Genomic DNA, 12972 nt, shown 5'->3' with positions numbered 1-12972 from the left:
TAATGGGAAAACTGGTCAGCAACATGCTAAAGAATCAAACTGGACTACTTTCTCACACCATATACAAAAATAAACACAAAATGGATTCAAGACTTAAATGAAAGACCTGAGACCATAAAACTTCTAGAAGAAAACATAGACATTAGACTCTTTGACATCAGTCTTAGCAATATATATATTTTTTTTTTTTTGGATCTGTCTCCTCAGGCAAAGGAAACAAAAGCAAAAACAAACAAATGGGACTACATTGAACTAAAAAGCTTTTTCACAGTGAAGGAAACTATCAATAAAACAAAAAGATATCCTACTGAATGGGGAGAAGATAATTGCAAATGATACATCTGATAAGGGGTTAATATCCAAATACACAAAGAACTCATGCAACTCAACATCAAAAATCAAACAACCCAATTAAAAAAATTTTTTAATCGGCAGGAGACCTGAATAAACATTTTTCCAAAAAAGACCTACAGATGGCCTCCAGACACATGAAAAAATGCTTACTATCACTAATAATCAGGGAAATGCAAATCAAAATCACAATGAAATAACATGTCACGTCTGCCAGAACGGCTGTCATCAAGAAGACAAAAAAAAAAAAAAAAGTGTTGAGGAGGACATGGAGAAAAGGGAACACTCATGCACTGTTGGTGAGAATGTAAATTGGTGCAGCCACTGTGAAAAACAGTGTGGAGGTTCCTCAAAATATTAAAAATAGAACTGGATATGACACAGCAATTTCACTTCTGGGTATTTACCTGAGGAAAACAAAAACACAAATTGGAAACGATATCTGCAACCCCATATTCTCTGCAGCATTATTTACAGTAGCCAAGATATGGAAGTAACCTAAGTGCCCATCAATAGATGAATGAATAAAGAAGATGTGGTATATTTAAACAATGGATGTTACTCTGCCATAACAAAATGAAATCTTGCCATTTTTGGCAATATGGGTGTATGAAGAGGGTATTATGCTAAGTGAAATATGTCAGACAGAGAAAGACTAATATCATATGAACTCACTTATATGTGGAATCTAAAAAACAACAAAATGAAAGACTCATCAGTACAAAAAACAAATTGGTGGGGGCTTCCCTGGTGGCGCAGTGGTTGAGAATCTGCCTGCCAATGCAGGGGACATGGGTTCGAGCCCTGGTCTGGGAAGATCCCACATGCCGCGGAGCGACTAGGCCCGTGAGCCACAATTGCTGAGCCTGCACGTCTGGAGCCTGTGCTCCACAACAAGAGAGGCCGCAATAGTGAGAGGCCCGCGCACCGCGATGAAGAGTGGCCCCCACTTGCCGCAATTAGAGAAAGCCCTCGCACAGAAACGAAGACCCAACACAGCCAAAAATAAATAAATAAATAAATAAATAAAATTAAAAAAAAAACAAAAAAAAATTGGTGGTTACCAGAGAAGAGAAGGTTGGGAGTGGGGGCGAAATAGGTGAAGGGGATTAAGAGGTACAAACCTCCACTTATAAAATAAATAAGTCATGGGCATGTAATATACAGCATAAGGAATATGTCAATAATATTGTAATAATTTTGCATGGAGATAAATGGTTACTAGACATATGGTGATCATTTCATAATGTATGCAAATGTCAAACCATTATGCAGTACACCTGAAACTAATATTGTATGTCAGTTATATTTCAATAAAAGATAAATAATTAAAAATTAAATTGTATGAGAAGGTTGTGTAGCTTATATGCAAATACTATGCCATTTTATGTAAGGGACTTGAGTATCCTGGGATTTTTGTATTCACAGAGGGTCCTGGAACCAATCCCCTTCACAGATACCAAGGGACTGTATGTTCAGTTGATTTTCCACAAAGGAGCCAAGGTAATTAAATAAGTTAAAAATAATCTTTTTAACAAATGCTGCTAAAACAATTGGGTATCCATGTGCAAAAAAAATAAAAAATGAACCTTGACCCATAGTTTCCATTATATATTTTTAAAACTTAAGATAGATTATAGACAATGTAAAAACTTAGACTATTAAACTTTTAGAGGGAAAAATAGAAAATCTTTGTGACCTTGAATTAGGCAAAGATTCCTTAGATTCAACACCAAAACCATGATCCATAAAAGAAAAATATTGACAAACAGGACTTTATCAAAATTAACAACTTCTGCTTTTCAAAAGATATTATTAAGAAAATAAAAAAATCACCTACTGACTGGAGAAAACACTTGTAAAACACACATCTGATAAAGAACTTGCAACACAACATGTAAAGACTTCTCAATACTCAGTAACAAAAATCCCAAGTTTTAAAAATTGGAAAAAGATTTGAACAGATATTTCATCAAAGAAGAGACACAGATGACAAATAATCACATGAAACGAAGTTCAAAATTATTATTCATTAGGAAAATGCAGAATAAAACCACAGTGAGATACCACTACAATACCAAGAAGTGAGGATGCAGAGGAAGTAAAACTCTCACACTTCGCTGATGGGGATGAAAAATGGCATAACCAGTTTGAAAAACATTTTGATAATTTCTTATAAATGTAAATACATATTACCATATGACCCAACAATCCCACTGCTAGGTATTTACCCCAGGAAATGAAAACATGTTCTCATGCAAATCTGTATGCCAGTGTTCGTAGCAACTTTGTTCATAATCATCCAAAACGGAGGGAAGAAATTGTCCATCAACTGATCAACTGGTGAGTGGGTCAACAAGTCATGGTACATCCATACAATGAAAACGACTCAACAGTAAAAAGGAATCAACTACCAATACACATAATGATGTGGACAAACCTCGAAAGTATTTTGCTAAGTGAAAGAAGCCAAACTAAGGCTACATACTGTATGATTCCATTTATATGACGTTCTGGAAAAAGCAAAAGTATAGGGACAGAATTCAGAGCAGTGATTGCCAAAGGCTAGAAATGGGAGGAGAGGATTGACTATAAAGGGACATGAAGGAACTCGGGGTAGTGGAATACTGTGTCTTGATTGTGATGGTGGCTACAGAACCTTATACCTTTTAAAAGCTCGTTGAACTGTAATACCTAAAAAAGATAAATTCTACTGTATGTAAATCATACCACAATACACCTGAATTAATTAAAGTACAATTATCTAACAAAACAAGCAAAATGCTAATAGGAATAAAATGAATAAATCTAACAAAAGATATGTAAGACCTTCTTGAAAAATTTATATAACTATTGAAATTTATTTAATTTTACATCATGGTCATGGATAGAGACTTAATATCATAAATATGCCAGTTCTCCTCAAATTAGTCCATGAATGCATACCATTCCAATAAAAATCCCAACAGGTTTTGTCATGGAAATCAGCAAGCAGATTCTAAAATGCAATGAGATTCTGAGACTAAATGAGATTTTGAAGAACCAAAATTAGATGAGGGTTTCACATACCAGGTCTCACATATTGATACTAATTAAAAAGTTATTGAAATTAAGAAAATGTGGCTTTGGCACAAATAGAGCAATGAGAAGAGAGCCTAGGAATGGAAACTTTATATATTAGAGAGATGGCATTATAATTCAGTGGGGAAGGATGGCAAGGACAAGTGGCTATCCATCTGGAAAAAGTTAAATTCCAACTTTACACCTTACACAAAAACCAGTTCTAACTGGATGAAAAACAAATATGAAAAGCAAACTTTTAGTTTTTAACACAAAATACAGGAGGCTGTCTTTATGACCTTAAGAGTAGGACAGGATTTCTTAAAAAGACACAAAGAGTTTGATGAATCTGAGATCAGATTTAAATTTCTATAGTTCAAAAGTAAAGGGAGAAGGGGGCGAGTCCGCGCGTGCGCGTCCCGCGTGTCTGGGTCGTGGAGCCGTCGGCCGCGGTCTCCTGCGCAGATGGGCTCGGTGGCCTAGCGCCCCGGTCCCCGCCGTCAGTGATCGAGCGCCGAGGCCCGCGAGGGGTCGCCGCCGAGGTTTCCACCAGCCCACAAGCAAGAGCATGGCAGCCATCCCCTCCAGCGGCTCGCTCGTGGCCACCCACGACTACTACCGGCGCCGCCTGGGCTCCACTTCCAGTAACAGCTCCTGCGGAAGTGCCGAGTACCCTGGGGAAGGCATCCCCCGCCACCCCGGTCTCCCCAGAGCTGACCCGGGACGCTGGTGGGCTAGCTTCTTTTTCGGGAAGTCCACTCTCCCATTCATGGCCACAGTGTTGGGGTCCCCAGAGCAAACCAGCCCAGCCCTCCACCGGCATGATCACCTGTGACCTGGCTCGGAAAGCCGTGGGGAAGCAGCAGCCTGGCGGCCAGCCTGGCCAAACCAACTACAGGCCCCCGTCCTGAGTGGCCACCACCAGCTGCCGGGCTTCCTCCCAAGGCGCTAGGCTCATCAGAGCCCCCCCTCCTTCCCCTCCCTGAGAGTCAGCAGGCTGCAGCCAACAGAAGCAGTTGGGTTTTTAATATCAAAACAGCAAAACACCAAAAAGGAAGTTGAGAGAACTCCACTCTTTACTATCCAAGCCACATGAGAGCCTTCCCGGCACCCCCTAACCTGTGCCTTGCACCAAGTAGAAAATAAACTCCAAGCAGCCAGCAAAAAAACAAAAAAACCAAAACCAAACAAACAAACAAAAAGTAAAGGGAAATAACAAGCCACTGACAGAAAGAGGACATTTGTAACATATGTGATTGACAAAGAATTCGAATTTCAAATATCTAATGAATGGCAAACCAATTTAGAAATAGGAAACTATGTTACCAAACCTGGTTCATTCGCTGGACAGGCAACAGGCCAAACACTGAGACGCTAACGTTTGCAGCAGAGAAAAACTATATTCACGAGGCGGCCAAGCCAGGAGAGGGGAGAATGGATCTCAAATCTGTCTCCCGGAAGGGGAGGGGCACAGGATATTGATGGGATAAAGCTGAGGCATGGAGGGCACGGGGAAAGGTGATAAGGTGATCGGAGAAAAGAAAAAGTGAGGCAATTGTCCTTCTGCACAGGTGCAACTAAGCTGTGGCTTCTTCATGGGACACATGTTCAGAAAATGATGGTGTTATTACCATGCTCTGATGGTGGAGTTTTGGGCCCTCTGGCACCTAAAGGTCCCTGAGTGGACACTCACGCATGCCCAGTTGGAGGGTCAGTAGTCTTAGTCTCATCTGGCTCAAGCTCGAACTGGACACAGCTGACTCCAAGTTACTAAAAAAACAACTTGGGCAAATATCTTTATTATTTAGGCTGCATGAAGCTTGGAAGACATGCAAACCTTCTGCAGCAACAGTTAAAGTGAACTTGATCAGTGAGCGCAGGTTACAGGTGTAATGGATCTAACTAATGATTACCCTTGGTTTCCAATATTCACAAGATAAATACAAAGAGGCAGTTCACAGAAGAGAAAACCAAAATGGGCGAAACATGAGACATGCTCTTCTCTCTAGCAATCAAGGACATGCCAATGAAAACAGTCATTTTCACACACATCAGATTGGTAAAAATTTAAATGTTGGAGGCAAAGTGAACAGTGGTGGGAGCGTATCTTGGTACTGCTTGGAGAACAATTAAATATAATCTCCAAAATTTCGAAGTGCACATACTCTGTGACCCAGAAATTCCACTTTTAGGTATATACACTAGAGAAACTCTTGCACACGTACCCAAAGAAACATGGGAAAAAAATGTTTATTACAGCATTATTTACAATAGTCAAAGACTGAGAATAACGTAAATGTCCATCAATAGGAGAATGAATAAGTGGATCATGGTAAATATTCACATTGAAATATTTAACAGCATTTAAAATGAATGAACTCCAGTTCATCTATCAACACTGGATAAACCTCTCAAAATCATGGTGTAAAGTTAAAAACGGTTCTGACTCCAATTCCAATGAGTGTGGTGTGAGGGTTTTCCCCACACACCAAGCAATGCTCAGACACCAGCTGAGAATAACTCAATTCTGACACTACTTCGAGACAGGGTCAGATTCCACAGGGTAAGGACTCAGTCCTGCAAGACTACTCCTCCCACCATACCACCACTTCAGATGCCAATCACAAGTTCAGGTTGTCACCTGGGCTCCTGACCCATCAGCTATAGATCAGAGGCGCCAACATCCTCAGGTTTGATTAATTTGCTAGATCGGCTCACAGAACTCAGAGAAACATTTTGCTTCCTAGATCACCAGTTTATTACAAAAGGACATATAACTCAGGAATGGCCGGATGGAGAAGATGCTAGGGCAAGGTAGGGGAAAGGGCAGGTATCTCCCTTGCGCTCTTGGAGCACTCTCCCATCCTCCTCCACATGTTCACCAACCCAGAAGCCCTACAAACCCCATCCTTTTGGGGTTTTATGGAGCATTCATTACATAGGTATGATTGAGTAAATTTTGGTTATTGGTGATTAATTCAAACTCCAACCCCTCTGGTCGTCACAGAAATCAGGGGGTGAGGTCCTGATTCGTTCCCCTGGCAACCAGCCCCCATCCTGAGGTGCTTTCTAAAAGCCACCTCATTAATATAAACCCAGCTGTGGTGAAAAGGGGCTTGTTATGAATAACAAGATGCCCATTTCACCTGTATGGCTCTGAAACAATTTCAAGAACTGAGGATAAGAGAGCAAATATTATAACAAAAAATGCTCCTATTGCTCTTACGGCTCAGGAATTTCCAAGGGTTTTGGGAGCTGTGAGTCAGGAACTGTGGAGGAAAACCACATATATATGAGAAATATGTTTTGGTCATCCGAATCACCAAGTATATATATTTCTTATCAATCACAATATCGCAAGAATAAGAGGCAAGTTGCAAATGAGTGTGTCCTGGCAGATACCTTGCATCAATCATCCAGTCCCCAGGGGCCCAAAGGTAAAGCCTGGGCTTTAGCCAGCCTCCAAATCTCTGGTGACAAGAGACAAAGCCCGGGCCAGAGCAGGGTGGAGATCAGACGAGACCTCTGCATAAAGCCAGGACCCCTAAATCACTGACCCTCTGACAGTGAGCCAGAAGAAAAAGAACTGCCATGAAGGGGGAGGTAGTGGAGATTGATTCTTCAGCCATAGCTTTAGAGAAAAGCATGAAAAATATCTTCCCTCAGAGCATCCCTAACCCTCACTCACACTCTCGAGGGTGTAGGCCAGAATTCACAATGCCTGTGAGGCTTGAAAAAATACAAAGCTGAAATTTTCATTTAAAGTGACCCTCGATAGGTAGTATACCTGCACCCAGCAGATGTAAACACAGATCCCCTCTGGAGGAAGGCACTTACATCTAGGTCTCAAAGAATTCCCACAGATTAAGTTCCAAGTAAGATGAAATATCAATTTAAAAACCATCAAACACAACAAAACAAGTGATCATGAGCAAAAGAACTACAGAAACAACTGCAAAGTTAAGTCTTCAAAGACTGCTGATATTAGTATTAGATGGCATCGTTCATAAATCAATAGGTTTAAAGAAATAAAAGAAGATATTGGAAGTATGATGAAACAAGAGAATGTAAAACTGACCAGGCAGATTTGGGGGAAAAAAACACAAATAGAAACTCTACAAATGTAAAATATAAAAATTGAAATAAAAGAGTAAATGAGTACATTAAACAGCAAATTAAATGCAGCTGGAGATAAAATTTGTGGGTTGGCTTAAGATAGGTCCAAAGACACTGTCAGAATGCAGCATGGATGTACAGGGAGGGAAAATATGAAGGAAAAAAAAGTCAAACATAAAAGAGTAAAAAAGTCTGATGTGTCTAACTACTGTATAGCACAGGGAACACTACTCAATACTCTGTAATGGCCTATATGGGAAAAGAATCTAAAGAAGAGTGGATATATGTATATGTATAACTGATTCACTTTCCTGTACACCTGAAACTAACACAACACTGTAAATCAACTATACTCCAATAAAATTTTTAAAAAAATTCTGCTGTGTCTAATAATATGACTTCAGAAAGAGAGATTAGAGAAAATAGGAAATAAGCACTATTTGACAAGACAATGAATTTTCAGGAAGCCCAATAAATTCACCAAGCAAGCATAATAAATAAAAAGAAGTCCACAACTATAAACATTCTAGTCTAACTGTAAAATACCAATGACAAAGAGGAGATGTTAATAGCAGGCAAAATGAAAAATCAGTATCTACAGAATGAGCCAGCTACCTCCTCACTGGAACCCAAAAGACAGTGCAGTGTTATCTCTAAACTGTTAAGAAAAATAAGTCAACCTAGAATTATTTACACAGATAAATTATTTTCAAGAACACTAGCAAAATAAACACATTTCCAGACAAAATAAAAATAACAGAAAGAAGTAAGGTCTGAGGTGCAAAAGGGAATGGTGAGACAAAAGAAGCAAGGATGTAGGTAAATCAGAAGTAATACAGAGCTTTGGAGAAATGTCTATTTAGGTCTTCTGCCCATTTTTTGATTGGGTTGTTTGTTTTTTTAATATTGAGCTGCATGAGCTGTTTATATATTTTGGAGATTAATCCTTTTTCTGGTGATTCATTTGCAAATATTTTCTCCCATTCTGAGTGTTGTCTTTTCATCTTGTTTATAGTTTCCTTTGCTGTACAAAAAATTTAAGTTTCATTAGGTCCCATTTGTTTATTTTTGTTTTTATTTCCATTACTCTAGGAGGTGGGTCAAAAAAGATCTTGCTGTGATTTATGTCAAAGAGTGTTCTTCCTATGTTTTCCTCTAAGAGTTTTATAGTGTCCAGTCTTACATTTATGTCTTTAATCCATTTTGAGTTTATTTTTGTGTATGGTGTTAGGGAGTGTTCTAATTTCATTCTTTTACATGCAGCTGTCCAGTTTTCCCAGCACCACTTATTGAAGAGACTGTCTTTTCTCCTTTGTATATTCTTGCCTCCTTTGTCATAGATTAATTGACCATAGGTGTGTGGGTTTATCTCTGGGCTTTCTAGCCTGTTCCATTGATGGCCAAGAGGCACAAGAAGAGCTGCTCAACATCACTAATCATTAGAGGAATGCAAATCAAAACTACCATGAGGTATCACCTCACACCAGTTAGAATGGGCATCATCAGAAAATCTACAAACAACAAATGCTGGAGAGGGTGTGGAGAAAAGGGAATCCTCTTGCACTGTTGGTGGGAATGTAAATTGATACAGCCACTATGGAGAACAGTATGGAGGTTCCTTAAAGAACTAAAAATAGAATTACCATATGACCCAGCAATCCCACTACTGGGCATATACCCAGACAAAACCATAATTCAAAAAGACACATGCACCCCAAAGTTCATTGCAGCACTATTTACAGTTGCCAGGACATGGCAACAACCTAAATGCCCATCGACAGAAGAATGGATAAAGAAGATGTGGTACACATATACAATGGAACATTACTCAGCCATAAAAAGGAACGAAATTGTGTCATTTGTACAGAGGAGGATGGACCTAGAGACTGTCATACAGAGTGAAGTAAGTCAGAAAGGGGAAAACAAATATTGTATATTAATGCATATATGTGGAATCTAGAAAAATGGTACAGATGAACCGGTTTGCAAGGCAGAAATAGATACACAGATGTAGAGAACAAATGTACGGGCACCAAGGGGGGAAAACGGTGTGGGGTGGGGAGTGGTGGCAATATAAAAAAAATACCTGTATAAAAAAAAATTAAACTAAATTAAAAAAATATAAAATAAAATTAAAAAAAAAAAGTAATACTGAGCTTATAAGACAGTAACAATGATGTCTAATTTGTGGGATTGAAAATATCAAGGTAGTAAAGCAATTATACTCCAATAAAGATGTTAAAAAAAAAAAAAGAAAATATCAAGGTAGGAGTCCCAGGTCTGGTTAAGATGAGTAAATACACTCCACCCTATATCTCCCCCACTGATTACAACTAAAACCCTGGACGAATACATGAAGCAACAATTGGAAGACCCTGAAAAGTAAGGACTAGCAGACAGATTGGAGAGAGGAATCAAAACTCATGGAAGGGTATGGCAGTGAGTTTATGGTTTGGTTTGGTTTGGTTTGGTTTCCTCCCGTATCTCTCAGCTCAGACTCGGCGCATCCTGAATCCCAGAACTGCACAGCAGGCACAGGAAGAAAAAGCTCCCACAAACCCCTCTTTTTCTGATCAGAGACCTAGGACAGAGAGAGTAGGAGGAGAATCCTGGTTTTATTTGTAATCCCACCCAACCCTGCCCTGAGGCCAGACCCAAAGATGCACTCTCACGGCAGTAGTGGCAACCCAGCTGCAGAGGCGGCCATGCTCACACTGACAGAAACTATGAGAGAGAAAAAAATCCTTCTCCCTGACCACAGAAACTAGGAAAGAGAGCCCTTGTTGTTGAAAGAGCCTGGGAGGCACCGCCCTTGCTTTTCTCTCTCCCCTCCCTCTCACTGCTTCTCCTAAAGGCAGATGCAGTTACAGGAAGGGCATGCAAGAAGTGATGAGGAAGCTAAAACCTCGGCTTTCTATCTTTAAGAGGAGGAAGCTTGAAAGAGGAATTCCATCAGCTGCATATGGAGCCCATGTCCAAGATACACATACATGGAACTGATCCTAAAAACATACTAAAGGCTTCGAGAACTAAACTGTGCTGTAGATCCCCACTTAGTCCCAGGGTGGCCCATGAGCAGTGGAGGGGCAGGGGGAGAAGGAGAGGAAGCGGGGGTGGGATGCACACACAGGACAGATACAAACTCCACAGCCAAGTTTTTGAAAATGGAAATGGCTTTGGAATCACAGCCCATAGAAGGCACGTTGGGACTTTGGGCTGAAGTTAGTCAGCTCAACTTGCTTCCAAAACAGAGAAATCAACATTCTCCGAAGATTGTAACAGGACCCAGCATCTCATAGAGCAATAGTTGAAATGTCCAGGATGTAATCCAAAATTACTTGAGATAGAAAGAAACAGGAAAATCTCAACAACCCACAAGGCAAAAGACGCACACCTCGAGATGACACAAATGTTGGAATTGTTAGACAAAGACTTTAACACAGCGATGACAACCTTGCTCCACGAAATAAAGGTGAACAGTCTTGAAATGGATGGAAAGACAAACATCTTAGCAGAAAATATAACCCATAAGAAAGAGCCAAATGAAAACTTTAAAGCTGACAAACATGATCTTGCTGAAACAAAAAGCTAATTGGAAGAGTTCAGTAGCAGAATTGAGATGACAGAGGAAAGAGTCAGTAAACTTAAAAACAGATCAAAAGAAACTATCCAACTTGAACAGCCAGGAAAAATAAGACTTATAAAAATGAACAGAGCCTTAGAGACCCAGGGGACAAAATAAAAAGGTCTAACATATGTGTCACCGGAATTCTGGAAGAAGAGGAGATAGAGATCAATGCAGAAAACAATATTTGAACAAAAAATGGTTGCAAACTTCTCGGGCTTCCCTTGTGCCATAGTGGTTAAGAATCTGCCTGCCAATGCAGGGGACACGGGTTCGAGACCTGGTCTGGGAGGATCCCACATGCCACGGAGCAGCTGGGCCCGTGAGCCACAACTACTGAGCCTGCGCGTCTGGAGCCTGTGCTCCGCAACGGGAGAGGCCGTGACAGTGAGAGGCCCGTGCACCGTGATGAAGAGTGGCCCCCGCTCACCGCAACTGGAGAAAGCCCTCGCACAGAAACGAAGACCCAATACAGCCAAAAATAAATATAAATAAATAAATAAATTTATAAAAAAAAAAAAAAAAGAATACAGCAAATAAGGAAACATAGCCAACACGAGTGCAAAGCACCCGACACACAGGAAGTGGGAGATGTCATCCCTGCCTGTTTCAACTTTGTGGGGCCTGGGTCTCCCTCTACTTGCTTCACATAGTGAAGCAAGCTGAGAGTCTTCCCTTCCCAGCTGGACTCTAGTTCCTGGAGGGCTCACTGCACGCCTGCACCCAACCAGGGCAGGAGAAGCCTTCTCTGGGCCCCTCCCTGCCTGCAAAACAAGAGGAAGTAAACAGAGTGCTGATGTCAGCAGAGGCCCGTGGACAGCCCATGGGAAAGAGCAGAGACCAAGACCTTGCCCTTCGTCCCTCCCCCTTCCCTGTGCTCTTTCTTTGCCTCGTGTGTCCTGCCTCACCTCAGGGGCCACACTCACATCCCTCCTGCCTTTGTTTCCCCAGACCCTGAGAAGTGGCCAGCTGAATGAAGCACAATGAATGACCCCCCGGGATGGGCTGTGGAAGGAAGGGGAAGTGAGGGAGGTTAACAGGGGTGGTTGGTGGGGGAGGGGCAATCGGGGCAATTTTGGGTAAGCGCCAAGCTCATGAGGCAGACAGACCTGAGTGTGGTCCAGATCCAGACGTGGAGGGAACCAGAGTAAGTGAGGTCACCTCTCTGAGCCTCAGTGCCTTCCTCTGTCAGATGGGAATCAAATTCCTTTATCTCACAGGATTGCTGTGAAAAGTAAATGTAACACACAAAGCAAGTTCCCAGCATCAGTCCTTGCCCCAGGGCAGTGGTTCTCAAACTTCAGCAGGTCAGGCTGGGGCCTGAGAATTGGCATTTCCCACAAGTCCCAGGTTGATGCTGCTCGTCAACACTGTGATACCTGTGAATGGTATGACTATGTCAAACGGTAGATGTATGTTCAACTTTTTAAGGAATGGCCAAAGTAGTTGTACCATTTCACATTCCCACCTGCTGTGGATGAGAGCTCTGGTTGCTCCATGTCCTTGCCAACAGTTAGTATGGTTGGTCTATTAATTTTAGCCATTTAATAGATGTATGGTGGTATCTCGTTGTGGTTTTCATTTGCACTTCCCTAATGACTTATGATGTTACACATCTTTTCATGTGCTTATTTGTTACCTATGTATCTTCTTTGATGACGTATCTATTCACATCTTTAGCTCATGTTCTTTTTAAAAATAAATTTATTTATTTTTATTTTTGGCTGTGTTGCGTCTTCATTGCTGCGTGCGGGCTTTCTCTAGTTGCGGCGAGTGGGGCTACTCTTCGTTGCGGTGTGCAGGGTTCTCATTGCAGTGGC

The 12972-nt window shown here is 41.1% G+C and overlaps 1 pseudogene across 1 annotated transcript; it reads left to right on the top strand.

The window, feature by feature from the left end:
- The first annotated feature begins 3979 nt into the window (after window positions 1-3979).
- On the top strand, window positions 3980-7327 carry LOC309613891 (pancreatic progenitor cell differentiation and proliferation factor pseudogene; annotated as a pseudogene). Its single transcript has one exon. The product of its transcript is annotated as a pancreatic progenitor cell differentiation and proliferation factor pseudogene (transcript).
- The last annotated feature ends 5645 nt before the right edge of the window (window positions 7328-12972 follow it).

The sequence above is a fragment of the Balaenoptera borealis genome (assembly GCF_965194805.1).
Source record: "Balaenoptera borealis genome assembly, chromosome: 16".
Classification (NCBI taxonomy): domain Eukaryota; kingdom Metazoa; phylum Chordata; class Mammalia; order Artiodactyla; family Balaenopteridae; genus Balaenoptera; species Balaenoptera borealis.
This window is presented reverse-complemented; position numbering and strand designations above follow the sequence as displayed.